General features: G+C 42.0%; 1 protein-coding gene across 5 annotated transcripts in view; it reads right to left on the reverse strand.

Moving 5' to 3' along the window:
- The window catches only part of kiaa1217 (KIAA1217 ortholog), an 88,505-nt gene that overhangs the window by 50,076 nt on the left and 11,882 nt on the right, over nt 1-26,547 (reverse strand). For 3 of the 5 annotated variants that reach the window (XM_080489830.1, XM_080489838.1, XM_080489832.1), the window contains exon 1: nt 14,366-14,487. The exons of the other annotated variants lie outside the window; for them this stretch is intronic. The gene's annotated coding sequence lies outside the window, so the exon portion shown is untranslated. Of the gene's footprint in view, nt 1-14,365; nt 14,488-26,547 lie in introns of those variants that run through there. 5 annotated transcript variants of the gene reach the window in all.

Here is a 26,547-nt window from a genome sequence, read left to right on the forward strand (position 1 = left end):
CTGCATTAAAATAACTTTAGTTTTCAGTCTGTCTTTTTATGCTAAACAGAGAACTGAGTCCATGTCCATCATGTATCATATTACATTTTCCAAAAACAGCCAGTGCTCCACACTGACACCACCATGCTGCAGTCGAAGACCAACACCAGCATCTGTGGAGGTGACCTGCTCAGAGTCTGCAGGAAAAAAAAAAAAGAAAAGAAAGAAAGCAAACACAAAGCCGGTTTCCACAGTGAAATCACACTGATTGCTGATGTGATAGATAAGGCGTTTTAGCGGATGTGAGCAACACTAAAATGCGCTCACAATGCAGCTCGGCCACATTTTTAAAACTCAACCAAACAGACGTTGATGCACTCACAGGGAATATTTGGTTTCCTCTCTGGGTATCTGTTGCATTCGTCAGTTATTTGAATCGGGGGAAATGCAGTTGTCAGGCATATCAACAATTTCACAACTGCACACACAAAAACAGTGAACTATCTCACCATGAACCCTGACACAGAGAAGAGAAAATGTTTTTTTTTTTTTTTTTTTAGATTAATTAAAAAAAAAAGAAGAAGTAATTTTACATCTTTCTTAAGCTACAGCTGACAATCATTAAAAATGGTCCACTTACAAATATCCACCAATCAGAGGTGAATAAGATGAGTTTTCTCTCTAATGGCCTGCAGAAAAAGGAGGCTTTGTTTTGATTTGAGAGGCTGATTATATCAGTTTCAGGTCAGGATGTCACAATATGCAGAGAGAACAACAGGCTGTTATGATTTTCTCACACTGTTTCAGAGCAGCGTTTGACTTAATGATTTCAATATGGACTTCAGGTTGAATATAATCTAAAAATTCTCATAGTTTCACTGTTGCTTGATGTTTACAGATTTATTATATTACTCCTTTGAGTGTAACACTGTCTGGCCTCTCGCTTTGCCAGAGGCTGTGTTTATGTGACCTGTTGATTCTGGAGTGAAGCCCACAGTGCCTCTGTGTGCCGTGAGAGCATTCACCCATAGCTGTGAGGTGCACTCAGGACACAGGCACTGTCATATTGTACATAGCGGAAAACAAATATCAGGGTTTCCCACAAATCTCCTGTGTGGCTATCCATACCATTACAATATGCAACTTTCCACCCCATCAACAAAAAAAATCAAGACCCCATATGAATTATATACTGTCTATGAAGCTGCCAAATGAAATCCAATAATTGCATTTAAAGAGTAGCAGAGATGTGATATGTCAGATTCCTCTCCAGAAGTTTACAACATAACTCTTATGACTTTTCAGCTTGTCCTTTTGCATTTTCTTGGCAACTGCCGTCACGCAGCCGGTGATGACCAACCAGTCCCCACCTAGTCAGCAAGGACCGCTGCAACATCTGTCTCAGCACAAACTTGCAGACACCCAAAACTCTGAGGCACACGCACTGATTGCAATCCACTTATCAATTATTATACAGGCATGTGTGCATAGATATATACAGTATATATGAGAGTGTGTGTAGTTAGATGTCCAGGCCTTCCACTCGGCTGAAGCCATACAAACAGAAAGGGCTGCCAACCTGACAGGCACCCAGCCAAAAGATATGAGTTACAGACATGCGGTCGAGTGTGTGCGTATGAGTGTGTGCGTATGAGTGTCAGCGCTGGGAATAGTAGCAGTGGTGGGCTGGCTGAATGTGATATCAAAACAAGCGAAGCGGGAGCAGAGAATTTGACAGTTTAACATTGCAAAATAAAGGTTAAATACACATTTATCTCACTAGCGATGCCTAGTACACTCAGCTGAGGCCTTTAACTGTATAGCTGGACTCAATGAAGCAAGGCAAATTGATTTTACTGCTTATTGCCTCCAAGTGGAATAGCTCATCCTGAGTGGGGGAGACTTGTAGATCTTTAACTGTGGTGCAAAGTTAATACACTCCCTACTGAATGGATAACAATTTCACTAAAGTTTAACTCAGGCTCAGTGAAGCCTATAAATAAGGATGTTCAACATTCCTTGTAAAAGTAAATAATACCGCAGACCTGAGTAAAATCACCGGCAACATGCTTTCAAATGAGTTGCTTTGTTCTCTTTCTCATCTGTCCGTCTCTCACATTGTTCGACTGACAAAGCAAACTTGTTGAGTGGAGGTGAGAGATAATCCACCGGCAGAGCAGGCCTTGTTACTTCCTTCCTTGCCTGCCAGAGGACAACTCAAACAAACAGCTTTGTTTATTGGCCGGCTTCATCCGTCAGCACAGACAGCGCCCGTCTGAAACCTTTTTCTGACAGACATCAGCACCCGATCAATCCAAGGCAACAAAGCAATTATTGCCTCCTCTCCAGCAAACACACTGACGCTTCTTTTGAGACGCCCTGCATTATATCCACACCAGGGGGTGCTGCTGAACATGCTGCAGGCATGTTCTTAAATGATGGGGAAAGAATAAAGTGCATGTGTCTCTGTGTGTGTGCTTATGAGCACGTGACAGATAAATAAGAATAGTGTGTGCTTGTGTATCTTTTCCACCATGAACATGGAAATATGCCCTCCAATATTCCTTTCTGTCATTTATTAACTAAGACACTAAGTGCTGCTTAATGAACTGGTGTGTGTGTTTGTACGGCTGTGTGTGATTATGAGTGTGCATGTGTTTACCAGTGAACCCCAGCAGTGTGTACACTTCATTAAGTCGTGGCCAGAGTAGGTATAAGTCAACCTAGCCAGCGGCTCAGATGTCTGCCGGTTTCCTGTGACAACGGTCTCTGGGCCAACGGTGAAGCTGGTGGCTTCCCGAGGGGGAGGGATGCGGAGAGGCTGAGAACAGCTGCAACTGGAAGGAGGACATCCATGCAGGAGGCAGAGAGGCTACCTTTCCTCTCCTGCCGAAGAAATCTTGGCCTTTGTAATACGAGTCACTGTTGTTTGACCATTGTGCAGAGAAGTGGAGTTCCCGTCTGAATGTTTCTCCCAGGACGAACGATAAGGGTGCACTGGGCTGGAAAAATACTTCACTGCAGTTAATTTAATTGCAACAGATGCCCAGTGTGAGTGTTCAACACCCAACCAAGTGTGACTAAGGTGGCAAGTAGTGCAGATTTGATATCTAAATTCGAATTTTAGATTTATACCTATTGCCTGGTCAGTGACTCGTATGGCCTCACTGATCAGAACGATACAAATCATGTGTGTTTTATTTGAAAGCGCCACTTATTATAAAACAATACAATCCTACCAAAGTAATCAAACGTCTCTTGTGGCAACAAAATTGAACTTTCAACAAAGATTCAATTAGACGGTCTGCATCAACTTCACTAGTTATTGGTTTTCTGTCTTTTTAGGAAAACTAATCCAATAGGATTTAATCAAAAATCTACTTTACCAGTTATCGCCCGAGGAGGCGCCGCATCTCTCTGCTGAACCCTCTGGCTATGTGATGATAATTCCTCCATAAACATCAGATCAGCTGACAGAGTGCTGCAAACTGCAAAACCTTGCTGTAAGAACTCCTCTTAAAGACCTCACACACACACACGCACGCACGCACGCACGCACGCGCGCGCACGCACGCACGCACGCACGCACGCACGCACGCACGCACACACACACACACACACACACACACACACACACACACACACACACACACAGCTTGCTGATAAGATATCTTCATCTGTTTAAGTCTGGGTTAATATATTTAAAACAAGTGAACACAGCAGAAACACACTTATGATATTAGCATAGCAAACAACACACAGATAGAGGACATACTCGAGGCCAACGTTACAACACGGAGTTTAACTTTTGTCTTTACGTAATTAATTGGTGTTGGACAGATATTAACACAGATGAAGATGCACCTGCCAAATCAGAGCAAAGTCATGAGTGAATTAAAGTGACTTTCCTCCTCATTGCTGCAAGTTAACTATGCATCCAGCCTGGACATGACTTCCATATAAATATGTCTTTCAATATGCCAGCTCCCTCCCAAGTTTATTAAAAAGTAATTGCACCGCAATTGACTCTCTTCATAGTGATAAGCAGCTTAGGACCTAGGCTCTGCCAGCCAGTCAATCATGTGTTCTTCACTTTATCCTCTGCACTGTGTATCTGCTCCTCTCCATTCTTCTCTGTTCACTGTCATGGCATAATCAGGGTTAACTTAAAAGTGATGACTAATCAACAACTCAAGCGCAAAATGTAAAAAAAAAAGAAAAAGGAAGTAAAAAAAAAAAAAAAAAAAGAGACATTCCTCAAGGGAAGATTTTACTCTGTTGTTTCAGCTCAATAGACAAAGCCAAGCATTGACATCTGTATGCAGTGGAGATGATGAAGCTGAGTGGCTGCATAACGTCCTCCTCTTGGAGAGGTGAGTGCTGCTGGAGCTGATAAGTGCAGCAGGTGGTGGTGGAATATGAAATAGGCCCCTTGGAGTGGCAGCCACTCTGAGATCATGAGAACACTAGGGCTTCTGTCCCTTTCTTTATCTGTGAAACCTGCTGTGTGCCGTCCCTGTGTTGTGTGTTGATGCCTGCGTGCTCCACTCCTCACGTCTATGTGTGGCCTGCTCTGAAACTGGAAGCACTATGAAGGGGTCTAGAAGGTTTGTGAGTGTGGTCCAGCTTGACCACACTAGTTTACGGGGAGAGAAGGGAATGTCTTGACGCATAAGTGTACTTAAACTGTAATGTTAAGGGTTGAATGCATTATTTCCCCATAGTGATTCGTGTATATCCAGGGTTGGAGGGCTTCAGAGCCTTTCTGGTTGCATGTTCTTTTAAAAACTGGGTTTCAGTCCAAAAACATGTGCTTCAACTTTTGCAGTGTGTGAGACTGTCATGAAAAGAGCAGTGTGGCAGATAGATGGACAAATAACATGGTGGATGTTGTATAAAAGCTTAAATTAATATTTTTCATCCATTTTGCTCACTGTAAGGTGTTGGCTCTGATTAGATTATTTCACTAATTCAAAAAGGGTATTTGTTTATTAGCTCACGCAAAAAAAGACGAACAGCATTTATTGGAGGAATAAAAAGAGGTGGAACAGAAATGTAATGTGGTTGCAGCAAAGAAAATGCTGCAGCTTTCCCACAGCAGTTGAGATAGATTGGTTGCCTGCAAAGTTTAATAGTTTTACCGCAAGCCGGCCATAATGCACAAACAGGGCCCCGGCTATGAGCGTATGCATGGGAGAGAAGTATCTCAGCGGGTACAATGTGACTGATTTTACCTCATAAAATGGCTACCCTGAATCGTACTGCCTCCCAGTGTTACTCTGCACTAATCGGTTTTGGAAGGAATTTGCCTTTCAAACCTAATTCGACAAAATGACCTTACAGCTCCCATTTGAAGCACGGCAGGCTCATCTGAGCACCAGTTTATTTGAAAATCTTAAACAATTGTAATAAGGAGGTACAGAGGTGATATTGCTAATTAGTGTGAAGACATCGAATTCATTACTTTAATGTTAATAATGGTTAATTACGATGCAATCACACCATAAAACATGTAAGGTGTTGATCTTATTTAATGGTTGTTTTAGGTCTTTATATTAGTTGTGTTGGTTTCACAAGCAATCTACTTTGGTAATTCTAACTTTTACTGTCCACAGTGTTCACAGATACAAATGCAGTCATCAGAGAAGCTTTTGTATACAAACTAGATCACAAATGGGCAACGTGGAAGATTGTGAGAGCCTTAGAAATGTCAAACTCGTTGCCAGAAAGACAAATAACAACACAGAGCTCAGAACAATGTACTACAAGGATATATAGGACTTATGGCTGGTAAATTGGAAGTAGAAGAGGAAAGGAATTAGGGTGAACTGGAGGCAGATGATTCACTGTGTCACCAAGAAGAGCAGAAGAAGAAGAAGACATTTTTTAAAATGTTTTCATGCAATATCAGGTTCAAATGTTTTTTAATGACTTTCATCTTGTTATAAAATGGCTCGTGAGCTGCAAATGATGGGATTTGCAGGTTGCCCATGACTGGATTAGATGTTCCTCTTGCACCAGCAAACAATAGCAGCCATTTCGTCCATCGATAAAGCAGAACACCTTGTGGCATAAGGGAGAAATGTTGATTTCTCTAAATGCATTGCCCGAAAGGGACCAAGAATGAATCCTTTAAGATAAATGAAACACCTGAAAGGGATATTTAGCATCATATGATCTGTACCATGAGCTGCAAGCTTTAGTCAATACATTCGGATGTGCTCCAGGTACGTCTATGGCTACAAATTCATGTGGTCGTGACTGAAACAGCGTTTGATATAAATTATTTTTAACAAGTCTAAAAATAACCCCAGGGGAAACGCACAAGGCACAAAGGCTCCGTGATTTGAGAGGATGAGAAAACATTTTCAGAGGACTTACTATTTCAGCCCAAGGAACTAGCCAGCGTCAAGTCCTCTGATTGGTTATAAATGACATCATCCCCCTGGGCGAAGCCCCCTCCCCCCCGCCCATCCATGTCATCAGTGAAGCATCTCAGTGACGTAATGTAGGGAGGGCCATAACAAACCCTCAAGTAGCACCCCGTTTCTCTTTTCCTGCCTAAATCTCCTTTCTCGTCTCATTTCCACTTCTCCTTCCCTTTTCCATTGTTTCACTCTCGCTCTCTCAGCTCATCAGCTGTATCCAGATGAGATCTCGTCCCACCTGTTTATCATCACTGAAATACAGAGATTTACAGCTGAGCCCCAACGCCAGCGAGGGCTTTTCAGCGGCGACTGAACAGATGAGAAGAAATGACTGGAGTAGTTACATTTCCTAATCCTGTCTGTGTCCTGCAGCTTCAATTAAAATATGGATCAGAGATCACACTCCCTTTTTTTTAACCACCACTGGGTGTGATTAAAGATGTGATCGCCATTACGTCATTAAATTCAGAGTTGCTCTGGATGAAGAACAAAGTCGATTTCTGGTCACTTACATATATGCAACCACTTATGTAGTGAGGAAACACTTATGTCACTCCAAAGTGAGCCGGACATCCGAGTGTAAATTCAGTTTGTTCCCATTTGATTTACTCAGACTATTTCATCTTTTTGGCAAGTCCTCCGCATCTGTTTTTTAATCACAATTTCAGAGAGTGTGTTATGCGTGCTGGGCAAACCTCCAGAGCTCAAGCGGATTAGTGAGGGGACTCTACCCTGATCAAAGCAGCACAGAATCCAGCTTACTGGGACACACTGTGTAACACATAACCCCCATGGAAATGATACTGTACATGCTGCAAACCCACAGACCACCTACTGCAATGCAGCATACTTCTCAAAGTAAAGTTTTTTTTTTTGTATGCCATTCCTTTCACTTAAGCCCGCCAAAAAAACCTCCACTGAAGCCGGGAAGCAACACTTAAACTAAGGACTGTCATTCAGTGTGAAGTATGCAGCTGTCAGCTGCTTCCTTGGAAATTCTAATGGTTAATAGTTCAAACAGAATGCACTGGAGATTTTTCCCTGGTGATATGGATACATGTGTAATTCTGCATTTAGAGCTATATTACACCAAAGCCTCAAACATCAACAAATCATATCTCACTCACTGAATAAACACTAGATAATTGTGCCGCACCTAAAAGATTAACAATAAATGTTTAATTAACATTTGTAAATATATCTGACATTAGAGTCCTCTCAATTATGATTATAAACTATGTGTTCACAGCACTATGTATACTCTTCTTCTCAATACAGCAAATGATCCTTGATGCAGAAAATCTTAGTGTCACAATTCTGACACAATTTTTGGTTACCTCGAATTGGAGTCCACTGATACCAAGTAACAAATGCATTATGCATGCACTCCCACTACATTCAGATTGAGATAGTTACTGTAATTAAGTCATTCCTCAGTTCCAGAGAGAGTCCTCAATCAAGCTGTCTGAGCTGTGCTGAGAGAGACCAAATGGGATGTGTCTAATAATAAAAGCTCTCCGTCACCATAGCTGGGATCTGTCAGACTGAGTAGATACGTAAAGACTTCAGGATAAATTCACGAAAAGCTTAAGCTGACAATAAAAAGAAATTACAACTTAACACGTGAACATGGCCTGTAAAGGACTTTCCTGCTTTCAAATGGCTTGCATGATTGGCAGTCCACCGGTTGGACAGGCAAGGTGCCACATTTCCATACACATGCAGATAGCCGATGCGGCGCTCCACTCCTTCCCCTGGCTTCATTATGCATGCAGTGAGATGGTTATTTTGTGATGCCTCCGTGGCTAACCACTGCCATTCACTACCTAATAGCTTTACCATGTGCAGAGCAGCCCGGTGGCTCCAGTGGTCTCAGATCTGGGCGAACTGAAATGAAGCAGGGCATTGTTGTGCTGCTGCCGGCTAGGAAACGAACTCTCGTGAAGGAAAACCTGGCAGGAAGGAAACTTTTGAAAACAAAGTGCCAAGAAAAGGTGATAAATGCCACAAGGGACAGAACTGTACGAGCTGGAGTACATGTGTGTTAAGAGGCTGTTTCCCCTCGTCCCTCCATCATTAAACCAATGGAAAAGCTTTTTTGGAATGTTCTGTCTCCTTGGACTTTACGTAGAAAAAGAGTAGAGTCTTAGAATGGAAAATCCACGAAAACCACGTACTTGCTGGAATCCCCCATAGATTTGCAGTGGAATGTAATGATAGGCTGGTAAAGCCTATGAGTGCCCTATAATATAGATGTTATCTGTAAAGATGAGCTTAAAAATACAGAGTCACTCATGTCCTCCTTTAAATCAAAAAGTGGAGTGAAAGCCTAAATAAATTCAAAGCTCTGTGTGTAATTTTCAGCAATAAACAATAAAATGTAATTCAAACATTTTCACCTTTAGGAACGACTTTGCCTTGATTGTTGCCATTACTTCCAAGGAAGTCTTTCAGGGCATTGACGTGACGCCGGAAGGTAAAGTAGTTCATCAAACACTGAAAAATGTCAAGTTTTATAAGAGGCCTTTCACTACTCTGAAGGGAGTGTGAGTTGGACTACTGGCAGAATCTGAGCCGACGTGTGGAGCCACTGAAATGTTCTCATTCAAAGAAACATACAATATGCCATGGAATTATGCATTTGAAGAGATTCAACGTTTTTGTACAGTCATCAAATCCTAGATTCGCATCTTCAATAGCAATTAATGGGACTTTGGGCTACAAAGTTACAGCTGACGAAGTTGTAAAGTATTGAACTGAAGTTTGAAAGTATTAACCTGAAGAGGGGCAGTTGTTTCATCCTTTTATGGGATATTTGGGGAAAACGATCCCTTCATTTTTGTTTAATGAACAGGAGCTTACAAAGTTAGACTGTGGCTCTAAATATGTCATACATGACTTTAATGTTTGGCTTTGTAACTCAAAAAAGTTATCACAGAGCAACAATCAATTTAATAGTTTCGACAAAATTCCTTTTTCTTTGCATACATTACTTTCCTACGATGGCGAGTTGGTTCTATTATGCAAGAAGCAAAAGCATTCAACAAAGTTTTACCTTTTCGAAAACATACTTATCCCTTGGGACGGCATAGTTTTGTAGCTGTTAGCTCTTTTGCAAAAATGTGACACAAGGGTGCTTGGGTGTAGAAGTTGCATGATCCCCCTGTGCATACAAGGGTTTTCTTTGTGTCAACACTGTTAATCTCTGAGTTTTGGGACCATGTTAGTTAAAATAACTCAGACACTGTTATTCCATCCTCAAAACGTCGCTGCCACCAAGCGCTGTGACAAAACTGCCCTCAATTGCAATGTGGATTTCTCGTTAAGAAGTGTCACAGTTTGGATAATCCTTCAACGACTTAAAGTCCTCTGAGTAAAGGGACCTGACTCTGTGGCTTCGCGTCGCGAAAATAGCAACTCTCACTTTATGTACCTGTCATTCCGTTCAGCTCGGCTCAGAAGGCTTTTCATTTGATAATCTATATTAAACTGCTCTGCAGGGCCTTGTTCCACTGTTTACATGGTCCCGGCTATTTGTCAGTCAGAGCAGGAAGGACTTCTCCAAACAGACCATGTAGAGATACAGGACAGGTTTCCTCAAATCCAGAGTTTCGCCACCCAAAAATACCTCCGTTTCACCAAAACATCCTGTGTGCTGCAGATTTCAGAGACTATTTTGGAGAATTGCAGTTTTGTCATCTTGGCCGGGTCTAAAAGAGAGTGTGCTGGGTTTGTCAGGTGGAGGGGTAATTATGAAATCATGCCATGATAATGAGTCATTAGCAAGAAATCAGTTCGGTCGAAAGAGAACATAAAAAAAAAAGCCAACGTCTGTAGGACAATGGCAAGACACTGCAGGTTGTTGGACATGATGCAGGACAGAGTCCCATCCATATTAATTGGGATTAGGCAGCTTTAGGATTCATTGAGGGTGTTATTTTTTTTTTTAATGCTTTAAGATCGAAAAACCTCAAATACTTCATAAGCTTAAAGAGTGAGAATAATTAAAGTAGATATATCAGATTTGACACATAATGGCATCTGTAGGTTGTCAGTTATTCCTCTCTGTCACATATTCTGATAGTAGTTGTGTGTAATTTTGCCTTAAGGTTAATTCACACTGCAGGTGATCATGGGCAGAAGGAAAACCCCCATACAGCTTCTGTTCATGTGTGAACAAAGCGCGTCCGTCGCTGGGCAGAAACAGCCCTGGGATGTTCTTGTCTGCTGTGGGAGGAACGTTGTCACAGCAAATGCCTAACAGAGTAGATGGATGCAAAAGGCGGAGGTGTTTACACTGAGAGAAAAGAGCTCGGGAGGCTAACAGTGACTGTCAGCAGCATTGTCTGCTTCAGTCTCTCCCACCTCTCTGCCTGCTGGTTTCGCTCCTTCTCACTGCTGCCAGACAAGGAGGAGATGGTGAAACAAGATGACTTTATGGAGTAGGTGGAGTCAATTCAGTATGTGCAGCTGATGAATGTCAAGAGGGAGTCAACAGTCAGCGCGGAATATATATCTCGCCTATTTTTAATGCTAAATATAGTAGATCGTTTCCAAAATACACATTTGAGACAATTTACTTAATGTTTTGAAGCGATCCTCCGGCTACAGACCCACTCATTTGACTCAGCATGCTCCCTGCATGCAGACCTACATAAAAAAAAAACTAATTTCACGTCTTGGCAAATTCTCCCTGTGCTCCACCCAACATCACGACAGGAAGCATGATTTTCCTCTGTGTGTAATCCTTGTCAGCCTACAGCGATGACTGCAGCAAACGCTGACGTCTAACATAAGCTTCTACCATTACCCAAAAGTACAACAATGAGAGATGGAACATATTCGCCCTAGCACTTATGCTTTTAAACACAGAACTCAGAGATTAGTTTTGTTTTTGTTTTGTTTTTTACCATGAGTTTGTGGTGAGTTTTAGATTTCTTCCAGTGGGTCTAAAAAAAACCTTCAGTTCAAATTAGGCTGATTATGAATTTTAAATAGAAAGAACACTGGCATAGAAGAAAAAAAAAACCCCTGAAGATTGACACTAATGAATCATTATTAGTTGAACCACAAATCGCTGCGCTATTAAATCATTTGCTGCTGCTTTGTTACATTGCTCCTTACACGTCAATTAAATGTTGCCATTAGCAGCTGACAGAAACTGATTTCTCCTGCATCCAAGACAAATGAACAAAAGCCACCAAGTGTGGTAGGATAAGGTAAGAGGTATTGTAACTTCTTACCATCCATCCATCAGGTTACACCCTGGACAGCTCAGTCAGAGGGCAAACACAGACAAACAGACAGTCACACATTCACAATCAACCTAATAGGAGTGTTTTTTGATTGTGGAAGGAAACCAGAGTACCAGGACGAAAACCCATTCACACACAGGAAGAACATGCAAACTCTGGACAGAAGATCCCCATTCCTGGACTTCGATGCGGGATCATCTCACTGTAAAGTAAGAGTCTGAACCACTACAAAACAGCCTCTCACCGACAATGGAAAATGTAAATATTTGTAAAAGCCCCTTTATACTCAGAATGTGGTCAGTCTACAACAAGTCCGGATCAAATAGTCTGAGAGATTTTATATCTTACTGTAATTTTAATAAGTTTTTTCAAAAGGTATGTATGCTTAGCTCGAATGACATTGGCCATTTAACGTAAATACACATATTTTAAAGACCACTTCAGCTACTTTGCTCTTGAAAGTTATAAACCCACAAAACCATAGGTTGATTTTTGTGTTGTGTTTCCATTTAAAACATATATTTTCTTTTTTCTGTATCTCTCTTTCTTCTTCTTTTTTTTTTAACCAAGAATTTGAGGTTCTGTCTCATGCGGATGTGGTTGATCATATCCATAACTCAGCCACCGAATAGGAGCTGAAATGAAGGCTCTGTAATGAAGTTTGATCAAACCTTGGAGCTCAATGAGACGTGGCATGAGTTGGCTCGGGGCCCAGTGAGGGATGACAGCGTGGACAGCTCGCCGAGGAAACACCTGGCCAGGCCTCCCTCCCTCCCTCCCTCCCGGCTCCCCCCGCCCCCATTGGCCTCAGAGCTGCTCGGCCTCGTGCCACTGGCCCAGGTGTGTTTCCAGCCAGCTCAGTGTCCCGTAGCAGCCGTCAAACTCTCAAGCCAGAGATTAGCATCAGCAAATACATCCAGTGCACATTGGTGCTTGATCTCCTGCACCCATTCAGATATTGACGTGTTATGTCTGGACACTGCTGCAACAGGTGATCGAATGGACAAGCCTTTGTCTGGCCGTTTTCTAATGATAATGGACAAATAGAGGCCGCCCATGGCCAGGAGCTACTGTGGAGCTTTGCTAATAAAAACACAGGTAAAAATGACTCTGCCTCATATGCGAGCACTTAAGACAAATAGCTTGGCTGAGTTAAACTGGCAGCCAAAGTGCTGCCTTACAGTTAATAACGGTTTCCTCTGGTCTTGTGAGAAGCTGACAAGTTGCTAGAGTCAGCAAAGCACAAATGAAATTGGTGAGAGAAAGCCTTAACGCTGTCAAAGTGCCCAAACAAGTGATGAAGGATGAGGTTTGGGGGCTCTGGAAAGGGTGCAGGGACGCAAGATCATTTGTCTTTTTGACGAGGCTCTCCTCTCCGACCTGTTTACCTTCACTCTCTGCAGGAAGACTGAGGTTGATGTACTCATTGCTGAAGGAGGCACAACAAATCACACTCATCACTGAACATCCGAGTGGAAGAGGGAAGGGCTTGTGGGAAACTTTAGAGACTAATGTTTCTCTTGAAGTGAAAACAGAGAAATTGGTAGACAATAAATACATTTTCCATAACATAACATGGATTTTGCCGATTTAACCAGATTTTGATCAGTTTACAATGGAAAACAGACTTATAAAAACCAAGTATGACATTAAGTGTGATCCATATTGCACACATGAATTACTGTGAAATTAACTTTGATTTTTCCATTAGTCTGGGCTATGACAGACAAGCCCTTTCCAGATGCAAATCTACTCAGCGGCGGAAAAACGTTAATGCCATTCCAGCCATCGTGGAGAGATCCAGACAGGAAAATAGACTTGTTAAGCCAGTAAAATTGAATTCAACTTTATTCGCAGAGTACAAACAAAGTATACATTTCTAAAGAGTCTGAGCTGGCCTAATGGATCTATGTATGTAGTATGAGTAACTGCGACTCTTTAGTCTGCCATAGTGACATTGATGTTCAGTCTGAAATGAAGAATGCAGCATCAGCCCGGTGGGAAAATGCAGCAATCCGTTTGATCCAGAGACCAAACAGCACCATACAAGGCCAAATCTCCGGCAAATCTCACCCACAAAGCCACATTGATTACACTGATGTAATATTTCTGTGATCTTAAAAGGCGGGATGGGATGGCAAAGATGAAGAAAAGTCCTGTTCGGTGAGTAAAGTTGAAGTTCTGATTCCAGAAAATGAAAGTAACAGAGAGGGTTGTACTTTGTGAAAGTGACTGTGGTGTTTTCAAGTTCACCCTCTCATGGTCTGACCCTCAGTGCTCTTCTTCCCCATCAGCTTAATTAGACACAGCCACATACACATTAGATGGTCCTCTCGCTTTTCTTTTTTTTTTTCTTTCCTCCCCTTTTTGCTTCACAAACTGAATGGCTGGCTGTAGTTCAAGGCACCACAAAAAAACAACAAAAAAAACTGCAATGTAAAAACAAGCAGCTTTCAGAGCCAGGGGAAACCATCAGAAAACAGCACACACGTAAAGAATGGTGGATTGAATGCCACAGCAAAACCTTGCGGAATTTCAAATGACATTGCACGCAACAATAACTACAAGCCACGAAATACAAGGATGCGTCAACATTGAACACATGAGCAGGAAAAGGCGTTTTGTACTCATTGAGCATCTATAAATTCGCATCTGTGCGAGTGTGAGTGAGTGCATGTCCTTGCCTGTGACACAGCTACTCACCCTTTCTCTCTGGCCCTCTGTAATACAGTAAATCCTGACAGAAAACACAGTGGAAGTCTTTTTCGTCTGACACAACCAGAGTGACACAAACTCGCACACTGCTGAAGTCCCAAAACTTTTTGCTCTCTGCCGGCAGATCGGCACTTCCCCTAATCCCCCTCCCTCCATAGCTCTACCTCTTTCTCTCTCTCTCTCTCTCTCGCCCTCCCTCTCACTCTCTTACTTCTGCACTTCCTGGGCTGCTGTTTATGCTCCAATCAGGCCTTCCAAGAAACTACCCCTGCCCCTCCGCCCCCTCCCCTGGCTCAGCCAACAGCCATTGTTTGGCAGGGGCTTGTCACATGTACACGTCTAAGTAAGTGTGTGACGAAGGTTTTTTAACCTCTTGCTGCTGCCCGGAGACTCAGTCAAGGGAGGAAGATTGAGAGAGAAGAAAATTCCGAACTGAAAGAGCTGGGGGGGGGGGGGGGGGGGGGGGGTTGAGATGGATGCAAGGCTGGTAGACTGTATAAAAACACAGGGTGGGGGCTTTCTGCTTGAATGTCTTATTGAGACAGTAACACTTTTCCAGGGTTAAGGGAAACGGAGGGGGGGGGGGGGACACAGAAACGGAGGGGGGGGGGGACACATGTGTTGAGTAAAGGGTTGGGGGTGTGTCTGGAACTTTCTCTCCAAATCCAACAGCTTGTTGTTACAAACCGCAATGAGGCTCCGGTCTTCGAAGCCCCCAGAAAGCCTCAGCGCTCCATAAGGAGGCGCCTTTCCTGTAGGCTGCCAAGAGTTGTTTTGTTTTTTTGTTGTTTTTTACCGCGATACCCCAACCCCTTCCACATAAAGTCCCAACCTCTGATTCACGGTTTCACTAAGCTGAAAGAGCACATACATTCCTGCTGCTTCCAGGCTTAGGGACAAAGTCAGAAAAGAGTGGAGGTGTGATGTAGGGGGTTGAAGGGCAACGGGGTGAAAGGTGACTGGTGGGTGGAGACAGGTTTGACACAAGTACACTGAGCTTTTGTTGGCGTTGTTAACAGATCCATCAGCACATTATAGTAACACCTTGAGCACTGTGGAAGTGTTTAGACCGAAGTGAAGTACTCAGGGTTAGTCATTCTTCAAATGTGTGTCATGCTTTCAGAGCGAAGCTTTTAAAAACTAAAAGTTCAGAATCTGGGGTAATGATTAATGACAGCGAAATGGAGAAGAGAGCAAAAGCATTCATTGCGAGTCGGGTCTGTTCATTTCTCGATTGTTCTAATAAAGGTGATAAGTACCTAAGAACAAATATTTTTACTCAGCCTCCCAAAGGACAAGACAACATTTGAATAAATGCATATCAGAATAAACAGTGACAGTGTTGACTAAACTATGATTCATTCGTGAGCAACAAAATATACCTTCATGTCATTTTCCAACTTCAGCCTTATCACAATAACTTATTATAACAATGGCTAAACTTCAGCTATTCAGCCAGTCTTCTACACCGTTTTATCAAGTTTAGAATCACAGGTGCTGGAACCGATCCCAGCCGGCTGTGGCTGAAGGCAAAGACACTCTGGACAGGTCAAATGCAACATCAAATGCATGTTTGTGAACTGTAGGAGAAAAGCCGGGTACACAAAGAAAGTCCGCACACTCGCAGGGAGATCGTGCGAACTCTGCTGTGAGGCCGCCAGATCACCGTGCAACCCATTTTACATTTGAGTAAATTTATCATAAATTAGCAACATTTTAAAATGAATTCTTGTCTTTTTGTTTTGCATCGTTAAATATCTTCCCAACATCAAGGCTGATTTCAGCCTATATGGATTGATTGTTCCACACACGTCACCAGTGCATTTTATGCTTAACAGATGTCAGAAAGCAACAAAGGCAGTCCACATAGGGGTGGTGAATGGCGAGTGTCCGTTAACAGAACGAGTAGCCACATGGGTACAAGTGATCCAGATGACAGTGACAGGAGAGTTGATTCAGAGCAGGAAGTCACTCCCTCCCTTTCAGAGCCTGCACTTATTCACTTTTGAGCAATGAAACTGAATGCATAGAACTTCTTTGAACAGTTTTGCACACAATAGTCTGTACATTTACCTCGGGAAAGTATGATGCAGATTTTTTTCCACCTGCAGATCTGATAAAACGTTTCCCATCAATCAGTGATATGAATCAACAGGTGTTAAAATAATCACTTAATATTGAAGCAAAACCAAAAGTTTAAAATGTCAAATGATAACCAGCATCAAATTGTCTTTTAGGTCAGTCTTGTGGCAATTTGTAAGCACCTTTAAAACTTTAAACTCAACCTCTCTCTCACCTTTCTTTCTCGTCAACTGTACTCATTTTCTTGGTAACTCTTCCCTCCTTGTTCTCTGAATGTAAGCCATTCACTGAGTCAGTGGAGTCACACGGGCAGAATGTGCCAAACCAAATCCAGGAAACATTCATCTTGTTGTTTAGTCTGGGCACCATGTGTTTTAGCGGGGAGGCCGCTCTCCTTCGCCGGCCCCTCCTCCTACGAACACAGGCACGAAAAAAGACTCACATTGACAGAGGAGATGGGGACCAGTCACAACCGTGCTTCTTTGTGTGTGGGGGGGGGGGGGGGGGGGGGGGGGGGGGGGGGGCTCAGATGCACAAAAGCAACCAAACTTCAAAGGAGCAGCGAGCACAAAACGGGGCGACATGAAAAGATCGAGCGTCTTCTGTCACTCCCTGTGTGGCTCAGGTGTGCCAGCGTGAAGGCTTTGTGCATCAGCATTTACTTCTTATGCCGCTTTAATCACACAACGAAGGCTGGGAAAGAGATGTTGACTCAGAGCAGCTAACAGACTGCAGGTGCAATGGTGTGCACACAAACAGTAGTTGCATGGTTGTGTTTATAGATTCCTTGCATGTGCATGCGCGCATGAATGTGTGTTTGGACTTATGGTGCTACGTGAACAAAATGCTCCTTCCTCTCGTTGTTCCTGTACGAATAATATAAACTAAGCCGTGAGTGCTAAATCCGTCTATAGCTGAAAAGGGACCAAAACAAATTGAGAGAAAAACATTAGGGATTTAGCAGAAAGAAAGGAAAAAAAAAAAAAAAGCAGGTGAGGATTAAATCTCAGGCTATTCAGTTTGGCGCTTCAGTTTGTGCCAATCAGTCACCAACATCCAGATTCTGCAGTGAATGAACAAGGAAGAGGCTGAACTTGACTGTGCATATGTGAAATCGCCCGAGGGCAAAGAGGGGCAATGACAGGAAGTGTCTCTTCAGTGGCAAAGTTCAGTTTCAGGAAAATAAAGTCAGCGGCTCAGCTGCAAACATGTCAGGTTTGACAGGGAATTCCAGTAAAGACAATTCATGTGATAATAAAAGGAGTGCGGGAAGCAGAGACATCCTGTCTTATCGAGTGCGACGGCTCGTCATGTGACTGCTGCTCAAGGCTGCTGTCAACTCTCATACAATTAGCAGGAGACTCACGCACTTGACTCTAAACTCATCCACATGCAAAGCTGCAGTGTTAACCTTGATGCTTATATCATCAAAATTGATGACTGTGCTGGTATTTCATTCATGCCATTCCACAGTTTTTTGCCTAGGATTCTCGTACATATCACATTCATGGTTATATTTTATAGCTTTAACGGTTTTGCTGTTGCATTTATTTCATTAGTTTTACCTGTGAAAACACTCAGTTCTCAAACGTTACGCATTATTGAAATCAAATATTAGTTCTTTCTGTACTTAGAATATATATTTAGCATGATTTCTGTCCCCTAAATTACATATATTTCTTCAATTACTAATGTACACCCATTGAAAGTGTATAAATCAAACATCCTCACTGTTAGGTTTTTTATATTCTATTTGTTTTTGCAAAATGAATGAAGATCTACTACAAATAAATGGAATTATCAAATTGGTCATGTTAATATCTAATCTATAATCATTAAGCATGGTAATAAAAAAAAAGCCCAATCATACAAAAATTACTACAGCTGAAAAATGTATGAATTAACCATCAACATTTGACTGTAATTGCTTTTAACAGGTTTTTTCTTCTTTTTTTTAGCAGAGCATCGATATTGATATGCTGGTTATCAAAGTCCTAAAAATATTTTAGATTTTCAATCTGGTGAACTTTTCTGGTTTGGGTTTGCAGAACATCTTTCTACCAAAGTGATAGAGAGTGCACAAAAAAAAAAACCCCAAACAACAAGAACAAAAAAATAAATAAAAAACTGGCAAATTGGCTGGCATCCACCCAGATCCCACTCTAGCCCATGAACCAATCTGCCTTTTACATATATTTAGCCTGAAATCATCTAAAGCCCTAGTGAGCTGCAGCCTCTCTATTTTAAAGCCACTTTCATAATCTTCCAGCGGGAGGCTTCAGAGTTTAGCCAATGGCAACAATGGAGCCACTGAACTAGTATGGTTTCTGAGTCAGCATGAAATACTTCAAAAGTGCAAGTTTTGGGACGATAACCGCGCTGACACGCAAATATTACACTGCAACTTGTGTTTAACCGATATTTAAAGACACATCAGAGCCTGAAAAGACACAACAACTCACACACTCACGCTGAAGTAGGAGCTGAGTGAATATGCTGCCATTACAGATTTTATGGGAGGAGAAGTGAAACGGCGATTGATTAAATAAATTAATAACAGCCTGGAGTAATGAGAATGTGAAGTGAAAAGTGTGAGATCAGACTGAAGCGAATGTGGCACTATGAGGCCAGTCTGACTGTCGTGTGTCCCGCTGCAGCGGTGACAGAAAGGAACAATGAGACATAACTCAGCCGGCGAACACAGCACAGAGGGTCAGACAGGTCACTGGACTCTGTTTCTGTCTGTCTGCCCGTCTGTCCGTTGGTCTGGCTGTCTTTGAGTCATCCAGACATGAATGAATTAGAGTGGCAGCGTGCACCAAGATGAGGTCAGACATCACATGCCGAAGAGAATTGTGAGTGTATCATTTGGGGGGTAAGCACGGTCAGCGCTGATCCGTCTCCGAGTCCAGCAGAGTCATAAATGAAAAGGAATACGAGAGGACAGCGCCGACTGAGTCAACAAAGACACTGCAGAGAGAAAACAGAACACCACGCAGCGACTTGCTTGAAGTTTTGAACGGTTGGCTTGTCTTTTATGAGTCTGATCAGAGGAGAAGGGACTCTTTCATGCAATAGGATCTTGTTAGACGCTCAAAGAGGAATCATGTTATCATTCCATCTATCAATCCACACTCTATCTATCCTGAGTGGGATTTCGAGAGCTGGAACGCATCTCAGCTGACAGACAAATGGCAGATCCAGGCTGCAAGCAATCACTTTCCACCGTGGTTCGATGCATGTTGACGTAGCTGAAGCGCATTATAAGAAGCTCATCATGTGTAGTTGTAGCGCTGATGTTATCTTACTAGCCAGACTGCTGATGGCTTTGGGCATTGCTGCGACCTGCTGGTCAGTTCTGGGGCTCAGTGTTGCGTTACGTCCCTACATTCAGCGAACAAATTGGCAATCAAAGCACATTTCAGCTTCTTTTCTTTTTTTTCAATTTGTATCTTATGAAAGAACATTCTGAAGGCCAGAATTAACCTTTTGGAGGGCCAGGTTTGGCCCGAGGGCTTTATGTTTAACACCCCTGCACTGCACTTTGCCAACAGGTTCGTGTAGTTTACAATGCTGTAGTGGTTAGGTACTGTCAACCCACAGCAGCATTATCCTTTTGAAGTTTTCATGTTTTTCTGCCAATAATCCAAAGATCTATATGATGTCTGTAAATTATGTTAAAGTTGACAAATACACTGAAGAAAATGTTCTATTCACTACGAAGTTGCTATTTGGCACTGGTAGAGCGGAATTGTCTCAGCTCTGCCCCTCATCCCACAAATGCATGTTCCTTATAACTGCGGCAGGGAATATAATGTACAATGGCGTAAACATTTCTTGCTCAGAAGCCAGAAAGAAACAATCCCAGCAAATAAAAATGTCTCACTTTTTATGTGGAGCTTATTACAAGCTCGTTTCAGAGAAGTAAAAACACACAATCTTTTAACACATACCATAACTTACATGCATGTTTTGGCAGCAGTTTAAACATAACAGCTTTCAAAGTAGATACTTATTGGGGGGGGGGGGGGGGGGGGGGTGCTTCAAATAAAAGCTCACAGGGAAGCTAGATAACTTGTGATGATGACAGTGAAAACAATGATTTCCTCTCAGTCGTCTAATGCCAGGCGCTGACTGAATGTCAACAATTTTAGCGAAGCATTAAAAATACAAAACAAAGAAGCGTTCATGCATCAAAGTGATTAACTGAGCTGTGATTCAAAACACGAGAGCCAACTTTCAGCTGCTTTCTGCTGATTCTCAGTTTGTGGGCTGCTGTGACTGAGTCTCTGGGGGCTGGCGTGAGGACAGATTTGAAAAAATACTAACCCACCGTTGTAGATCCACGACAATCGACCTCAAACAGTTGTTATGATGTCTGAATTATCGACCTTTTATGTTTGTGATGCCAACTCTGTCAGTAAACTTTACCGGGCAAAAAAACCCTCCACTAATATGGTTTATTCTTAGTTAATCATAAGAAGACAGATGTGTCTTTTTGTAAACGAGTGTCGTGTTTTTTTAAAATGTAAACCAGTACATGACCTTGCATGCAACTCTGGCTTTTCAATGCGGTCTTTTGTTTTGGCTGCATTTGCAACATTTTGACTACTGTCTGTTGAACACTCTCTACTCTCAAGAAAAAAAAACCCTCAAAAAACTATTTGAGGTCAAATTAAGCTTCGTCAAAGCTAACAAAGAGTGAGTGTATTCTTGTGCCGCATTGTGTCCTTTAAAATACACAAATTCAGGAAATGCACTGTATAAATATGGAAGAGCATTTTATTCACCGCAATGCCCGTCAAAATCTAGTAAAAGTAAAAAAAAAAAAAAAAAAAATATATATATATATATATATATATATATATATATATATATATATATATATATATATATATATATATATATATATATATATATATATATATATATATATATAAAATGACGATAGGAAACATAGACAGAGACATAAAATGAGATGGGTGACAGAAATGCTGGGACAGCAGCTGGTTTAGTCAGTAGATCTGTCAGGTCAGTTTCTTCTCTTCTCCCACCTGGCTCTACATCTGTCCATCTCTATATTTGTCTCCCTATTATATAACACTTTCAAATCATTGCAAGTGCAACCCAGCAAGGAATAACTGTAAATACATTTTTTTTTGTTGTTGTTGTTGTCATAGAAAATGTGCTCCCTAATCAGGTTTATGGAGTAATAAAAAGCATTTAGCTTAATTGTGTCTGGCCCTTGAGTGCACTTTGGTGCCTTCAGTTGAGAGACCAGAGTTATTAGTCTTAATAAAATGCATTTGGAACGGCCAACAATAATGAGAATAAAATATTTATCAAATGTTTTATGCAATGTCAAAGGAAAACAATGGGCAGATATGCCATGGTATAAACACAACTTTTATAGCTGTGCTGCAATTGTGTTTAAAAATATTTAATATGCAAAACTCATCGGAAAGGAATTTGGATTTAAAGCAGCCCTACAGACATAAGCCATTTGCCCATCGATAAAAGCACATTTTATTGGTACTCTGGAAAATGTTTCAACAATGAATAATTGATGATTGCTGGTTGTGCATCACATTAAGTGCCAGCTGCCTCACTGTCAACTGTGGGTTTCAATCAGCAACTTAGCATACCCTTGTTGACTTCCCATTGATCTGAGAAGGCTGCCTGTCAAAGGATTACAAGGGATCGCACAACAAACAAATGTGTTATGAAATAAGCAGCACGGAGAAACATTTGGTCCCGATTACAATTAATATTCTTCCTTTGAGAGCGTAACGAGAGCGACAAAGAAGAAGGTGAAAAAATAAAGAAGAAAAGTTTGACTTGTTTCTTTTGACATCTTTTTGAAGGGAGGGAGGATGAACAGAGCTAACACAATAGAGACCCGACGCCGGAACGATTTCTGTAATGCAAGTGGCAATTTTTTGTTAAATATTATTGTGGCGGGTACTCTTGCATCATAGCAACAAGTCCTAGCCCTGAGTCCTTGTTGAGCTGGGAGGCTTTTCTGTGTGGAGCCTGCATGTTTTCTCTGTGCATACATGGGTTTCTTCCCACAATCCAAAAACACACATTACGGGCTGATGTGTGTTTCTAAACTGTCCATATGTGTGGTTGTTAAGAGTGAGTGGTTGTCCTTGTCGCTATGATGGACCGGTGACCTGTCCAGGTTTTAAAATGCCTTCCTCCATAGCCAATTAGGATCGGATCCAGTTGGATTAAACGGAAAGGAAGATTGATGGATGGAAGCTATCTTTGCCAACAGCTGTTGGGATGCATAAGCAATAAAAAGCATGGGTATTCTCGTACACAGTGATTAAGTCTGTATGTCAGTGTGGAACAGTTACACTAATGGTGTTGCACTAAAGCTTATTAGTGAATTGCACCCTCAATTTATTTTTCATCATGGTTTCCTTAAAGAGAAATATCACGTTAGGAAACGGCATCCGTATCCTGTCCTCGCCCATAGCAACAGGATAAAGCAGGATGGATGGATGGATGGATGGAAAAGGCATCCCCCTAACATCCGGATATTTTTGGAGGATGGTAACAGTAATATAAGCAAATAAGTGAAGGAATGCTGTAAATCTGTGGGGAAAAAATGAATGTATTTCATTGTATTCACAATGCTTCCAGTATACAGGCATTCCAGCTATGAAGTTACTCTGTAATTTTGTAATTATAATGTGTTAGAACAAAATTATACTATTCAGTAGCGGCTGTTATTATTTCCAGGAACTGTGAGCGACTTTGCAGTGAATTATAATCAAACAGGTTGTGTAAATTACCCTTAATATGGCAATTACAGCAAGAAAACTATACTGTTGATAGAAAAGAGAAAGTCAAATTTGCCATCATGAAATAATGATATTTTCTATTTATAACCCCCTTTTTTTTTTGATGTTTGATCCCTGTTTCTGGCTGTTTGAGCAGGGTATATTTGAATAGTGGGGCGGGCCTTCCCAGGGGGCAACAGGGGGCTTCAGGTGGGCAGCAGCACCAACAAAATAGCCTTGGGTCAACATGAATATTCCCTTTCCCAATTTTACAGAATAAATGATTGAAAGTGGAGGCTCATCCCTCCAACTTCTGATTGAGTTCAACAGTGTGAGCAGAGATGCTCGGGTCAGAGCTGTCAGCAAACTCTATCCGCCCAACATCTGTTCCCAACAATAAGCCTGCAGGGACAGACACGCTTCCACACTGGAGCCGTCACCACCCAGACACTTCACATGCACCATCTCTCCTCATCAGACTCCCGATCTGACTGTGGACATGTTTTTTTTATAATATTGTGAGTGTAAAACAAAGCGAGTCAAAGCATTACACTGAAGGGATACGGGAGTTGTCTGCAAGCTGAAACACACACCCCTGTTTCTTAAAACTACATCTGAATTCTGTCTGTTATGTGTGTCCGGCCTGTCCTGCTTCAAACCGACTTTCTCTTCAGTCTATCTGGTCAAAATAAATCAAATATTCTATAAAGCAGGGATGTCAGATCAGACTTTCTGATGGCTATCGCTGCCATCTACATTCTTCTACTGGGTGTCGCACAAAACTCACGGTCAGGAACGATCATGACGTGGGGCTTTTAGGTCGAGTATAATTCAAGGAGACAATTGCAGCTCTGGGAAAGAATTTATAAACACTGGAACTGAACAATTGATGATTACATAGCATAAATAATCAGATTTGAAATGTATTCCCACAGTCACTCTCAGAGCACTCTCAAAAGTATGGGAATAAAAGGATTAAATCTTTTTATTCACTCTGTCACTCAGTTGAATGGTCCATTAAATTTGCTCCCACCCAGCCTTTCTCTGCTCCATAAACTGAGAACAAGTTCATCTTTTTTTTTTTTTTTTAGATGAACGGCAGATAAGTGGTGGAAATAAAAACGAGACACAGAAATCTGGGGAGAAATCACTTGTCGTAAAATTCCCATGTGTGTGTCATATTGTTTAAATTCTTCTTTTTTCTAAATCTCCCACAGTTAATATCAGTTCTGGAGAAATCCCTTCATTCTTCCCCGTGAGCAAGCTCCACTTCTCTCAGGCTAAACTGCTGCGTCAGTCTCCGGATAGCTTCAGCCGTGCAGCTGGAAAGCATGCATGTCTGAGCAGTGACTGCATCACACAGCCAAACAGCATTATTCCCCCTTCAGAAAAATCCCCAGATTTAAGAGTGGGTGGGGGAGGAGTACATTTGATCCCCGATTCAATGTTTGTGATGTTTAATGCGGTAAGAATGTACTGAAAGATGCTCAGAGGCGTAGGGCGGCTGTCAAACCCATTTGACTGTTTCACATTTTCGGGGGGAAAAACATTCAGCGAAGAAAAAGTGAAGCTTCTAGTCACAGCCTAATTGAACAAGTTGTGTTTGCGGGGATGAAATGAATAAGTGTCAAATCAAAACAAATCTGCACGAGGGACATAAACCTATAGGAGGACAAGTGTGCAGAATGAACCCAGTTCAAGCTGAAATCTTCAAGCTGTGCAGCTGGGGGCGCTACTGTACACGCCAGAAGAGATTGGAGCTCCAACATGGAGGAGCAGAAACTCCACACACTTTAGAACAGAATGACAGGCCGTGATGTGAATTAACTGCCCACTATTAAAAGCTGAAAATGACAGATTCGATATGTGGCCAGGAAGTGTGTTATATTTCTGGCCGCATTAGGTGCAGCCGAGCAGCAGGAATAAATCTCTCTGTGTGCTGGTAGTGAACAGCACACATGCGACATGTTTTACGGCTTTGCTGCTCCACACATCACACAGACATGTCCAGGTGAAGAGCAGGCACCGTGGTTCATTAAAGGTTAGGATTTTTTAAAAAGCGAAAAATAAAAGAGTTCATCTAAGATTGGCTCAGTGGTACGAGGATGGTCACAGGGAGGTAGAATAACGTTTCAACCACACGCTTGAGGAGAAAAACAATGGAAGCAGGTGTCTGTGTGGTGAACGTATCCTCCGCATCGTCCAACACTGAAAGCATAGGCGACCAGGAATTTATAATTCCACAGTCTGGGGTTACAGCCGTGTTAATGGCTTCCGAGCGAGGAGAGGATGTCCTCTGCGTCTGACCCTGCGGGGCACATGTCAATTACAGTAAAATGTCTCTGTGTTTTACTGGCAAATGAGGAACATTTCAAACTGACTCAATTACTTTCTGGCTGATCCAGAGCCAGTCTGCACACGCACAGCCATCAACTGATTGAACCTGGTATCATATTCAGGCTCTCTTTTGAACTGCACAGACTTTAAGAAAAGCACTGACTGTGATTTAATTGGCGCATCATAATGAACAAGCACAACTCTGTCTTTTTAATTAATTTATAATGACTGAGATTACTTTGACTTTAAACCCTGATTGGGGCTGCCATAAGCAAAGATCAGGTCTGACTGTCAGCAAATGGTTCATTAAATCGAGCCATTCTTAAACCCTCCATGTACTGGAAATTAAGTGAAGACATTCAAGTTTTGAATAACCTTTTAATTACAGTCAGTACGGAGAGCCTGAGGCGACTCATAAACATTTAGAGACTCAAAAAGGCTTCTCGCTCACTCTCCCTCAGCGCCAGGCACCTATTTCTTGAAGTTTGAAGTAAAGACGCAGACGAGTCACCGGGGAGAATCTGGAACAGCGTGCTTTAGCAAATATACTGACTCTGAGTTTCTGCTGCGATGGGGTTGAAACACATCTCTTACAGACATGAATGCATGAATTATCAGTTTCATATTTAGACTGTGAAGGAGAAGTTTTCCTCCTTTACAGCAACAGTCGATTCCAGGGAGTATAATTTATGTCTCTGTTGGAAAACCTACAGCTGAACTTTGTGCCAAAAGAGGAATTCATTCAGTGCTACTTGAGCCAGAATTTATTACCTGCGCCCTGCAGTCAAAATGTCGGGCACATTTTTTATTTTCGTTTGCATAAAGCTCAGCCGCCGCAGAGAAACAGATACTGTAAGGGTCGATTAAAGCTCCATAACAACCAGACAGGTAACCACAACTGTAGGTAAACAAAGTGTATGCTTTGCATTACTTATCACACATGCATCTTCACTCACTACA

Source organism: Lipophrys pholis, assembly GCF_963383615.2.
Source record: "Lipophrys pholis genome assembly, chromosome: 20".
In the NCBI taxonomy this organism is placed as follows: Eukaryota; Metazoa; Chordata; class Actinopteri; order Blenniiformes; family Blenniidae; genus Lipophrys; species Lipophrys pholis.